Raw genomic sequence first — 3,656 nt, 5'->3', positions numbered from 1 at the left:
GACTCAGTAGGTCCTGGGGACGTGGCAGCCTCTCCAGCAGCCCCTGTCCAGGCCCATGTGTTTCCCCACCCCATACTCCCTTCGTCACTCTGTGTCCCCCTCCCAGGGTAGCTGTTCTGAGCAGGGAGGGGCCACCCTGCAGTCTGGGTCTGGCCCTTCTCTCTAGACCACTGTGGTCCCAGCAGGCTCCAACTTGGGGGAGGAGCAGGAAAGAAGCCAGCCTAGGCCCTCAGTGTTATCAGAAACCATCCTCCCCAGCAGCAGTGAGGGACCCTCACTCAGGCCTGCCCCCCAGCGATGGGGATGAGGACAGGGCAGGGTGGGTGGGCATCGTCCTTCCCACCCCGTCTTTGGACATGGCTGTGGGTGGCTGGTCCAGCCTGAAGCTCTCCTGTGACCAAGAGCATCGCAGGGTGGACCTGCCAGTGCCCTCCACGAGGAGTCCTGGGGTGCCTTGGGGAGGGGAGCAGCAGCCCAGGCTCCGAGCACAGCAGGCAGGGCCCGTGGGAAGGACAAAGACCCCGTCCTACTGGCCTCCATCCACCCCCAGCCCCAGGAGCGTGAACAGGCCTCTTCTAGGGTCTTCAGTGCAGTGTCCAGGCCTGTCCTCCCAAGGCCTGTCTTTGGGGAGGTGGCCCAGCCTTCCCTGCCCCAGTCAGGGTGGCAGGAACCAAAACCAACTGAGATGGTTCAGCCAAAGGGTCTCAAGAGAAGGGGCCACTTTCAGAGGCGGTTAAAGGAGCCGGGACTAGCGTCGGTGGGAAAAGCAGCGGCCCCGCCTGGAGGGGCTGGAGGGGAAGAGCCGTGCACAGGGGACAGGAGGAGCCTCCGGCTCTGGCCCCACGCCCCCCCCGGCCCCCAACCCAGGCCCAGAAACACAGGCTACAGGTCAGGCCCAGACAGGCAGGAGTGGCTGGGGGGACACAGAACAACGGTGACGCCCTCAGCGTCTTCCTGGCTGGCCCTGCCCCTCCCAGGCCAGAGACAAAGGCTTCCTCCCTCCCCCTTCAGGACCCACTTCCCAGCCTGGAAAATGTGAGCAGGCCTGCGGCCCTGTGGCCGGGACGCCCTGGCCCCAGCCCCGCGGTGGCCTCCTTTCCTCCGTCCGGCGCAGGGGGATGTGGGTCAGCGTTTCATCACCCAGCCCAGAGAGAAACACCCGCTGGGGGCTGCCTGGCAGGGGGCCTGGCCCCACGTCCCACTCAGCGGGCAGGGAAGGGTTCTGTGCCCACAGCCCACCCTCTGGAGAGCCCTGAAGCCACCCCGGCCGCCTGCCCACTCATTCTCCCATGCATTCCTTTGCTCCTGCTGTGAGGCCCCCAGCACCCCATCTCCCAGCTCCTCTGAGGCTGCCTGCAGGGGCCTGACCCCGCAGACCCCAGGCACAGCTCAGCGGCTCCACTGCTGAGGGGCCCCTAGTTCAGGAGGGCACCCCTGGAGCTGTGCCGACCACAGCCCCTGCTGCAGGACCTTCCTGTCCAGCCCAGGAGACCAGAGCCCTCCACATGCCACCTGTGGGCGAAGCAGACAACGCCTGGGCCTGGCCCAGCTCAGGGGCTCTGGCGCCAGCTGCCCATGGCACTCAGGTGTCTGGCTCCCCTACCTTCCAGGAATCCTGAAGCATATTTTTAAAGTGTAAAAGATAAGACTTGTTCTTAATGATTTAAAGAAAGGATCAGCCCTCCCCCTCCTGTTCAACCACCCAAAAGAGGGAAAGGGTGAAGGACGAGGACGGTGGGGGCTTCACCCTCTGGTAAACTGAGGCAAGTCTGGAGTGTCTTCTGGGCAGAGCCAGACGGTGAGGGGTGCGGGGGGTGGCGTTCCTGGAGGGAGCACAACGGGACAAGGCTCCTACACACAGATGACAAACACCCCGTCCCCACATCAACTCTACCACTGAGGTACTTTAAAAACAAATTGTTTCTGAAATAATTTTAGACTTCCAGAAAAGTTGCGGAAAGGAGCAGAGTTTCCCTCTTACATCTCAGCCGGCTTCCCCCAAGGTCAGCGCGAAGCAACTGGCTCGTGGTCACCGCAGGACGTTGGCAGCACGTTTTTAACTGAGCTGCAGAACTCATTCAAATCTCAGCAGTTTTCCTATGAATGTCCTCTGTTCCCAGCCCGCATGCCGTGTTGTCACCGTGTCTCCATAGCCCCCCAGTCTGGCTCAGGTCGTGGGCTTTGCTCGTCCCTCACGACCTTGTGCAGTATGTCCTGAGGTTTGGGTTTGCTGCTTCCTCGTGATGTGTCCGAGATGGACGTTGGTCCTTCCCAGGGTGTCACATTGGAGCAGTGAAGGGGCTGTGCCTTTTCCTACGGGGTTATCACTGCATCAGGCTGGGGACCAGCGCTGCTGGGGGCAGGAGAGAGACACCCCCAGGTACAGGCCCCGCGGATGCAGGTGAGCAAGGCTGGGCTTCCCTGGGCCCCGCAGGGACACCTCAGCTCTTCTCAGCCTTACCCTCACCCCAGGGGGTCCTGCCCTCTGTGGGGGAGGGGTTTCCTGTGAGCGATCAGGACCCAGATCCCGTGGTCTGGGAGGACGCTGAGGCGGGGGGCTCCTGACCCTGAGGGTGACGGGCTGTGAGGGTCCCTCCTGCTGTAGGGACACTTTCTGTGGAAAGCAGTCCTGAGCCGCAGACGTGCCTGGCCCTGGGTCTGCTCCACTCCTGCTGGAGTCAGTAACTCCACCTCTGCTGTGGTCTGAACTGGGGGCCCGTGACCAATGCAAGAATGGATGGACGGGGAGGATTCCTGGCACCCACCCTCTGGCTACCCCATCCACCTCCTCCCGACCCACCCTGCGCCTTTTCTCTCTGTGAGTGCCCAGTGCCCAGCAGGCTCGGCAGGGGCTGTGGGTGAAGGAGCAGCCTTCTCTAACTTCTCTTGCTGGGCACTCCCAGAACAGGCCATGAGCTCTGGGGTCAGAGAGACAGGGAAATCCCGGCTTCTTCACTCACAGCTGTGTGTCTTCAGGGAGGTAACTGTGCCTTTCTGGGCCTCAGCTTCCCCCCATCTGATAGCACAGGGGTCTGCAAGTCTCTACGGGCTGTGCAGGCTCCATCGGGACTTTTGAGTCCTGCTGTTATGCTGTGAAAGCAGCCATGGGAAAATGCACATGAGGGTGCATGGCTGGGTGTCGATCAAGACCCTGTGAGCCCACAAAGGCAGAAGGGATGTCGGGCTGAAGCCATGTTGGGAGCGCTGGGCGGAGCACTCACACACCCGTGAAAACCGCGTGGGTGGCACACACAGGGCTGATGGAAGACATATGTGCTTGCTGGCAGGAAGAGCATGTGACTCTAAAAGGGAAAATATTAATGTGGTCTGGAGTTCTCATCTGCAACACTAGATGCAGAGGACAGCAAAATGTCACTCATAGATCACGGAGGGAGAGGGCTGCCCCAGGCACGTCACACCAGCCCAGAAACCTCATCTGTGAGCAAGAGAGATGAGACCAGAGCATGTCGTCCAGCAGAAGCACCAGAACAAGCCAGCCACTGACCAGGAATGAGATCAGCATGAGGCTGGGCACGGAGGAGACGGGGCTGAGCGCGGAGCCTGTGCACCGACGTCAGCACTCGCTAGAACAGTCCATACTTCAGTAGATTTAGTTATAAACCCCTACGTGCCAAACAACACAGGAGCTAAACACA

Source organism: Galeopterus variegatus, unplaced genomic scaffold (genome assembly GCF_000696425.1).
Source record: "Galeopterus variegatus unplaced genomic scaffold, G_variegatus-3.0.2 Scaffold26, whole genome shotgun sequence".
NCBI lineage: Eukaryota > Metazoa > Chordata > Mammalia > Dermoptera > Cynocephalidae > Galeopterus > Galeopterus variegatus.
This window is presented reverse-complemented; position numbering follows the sequence as displayed.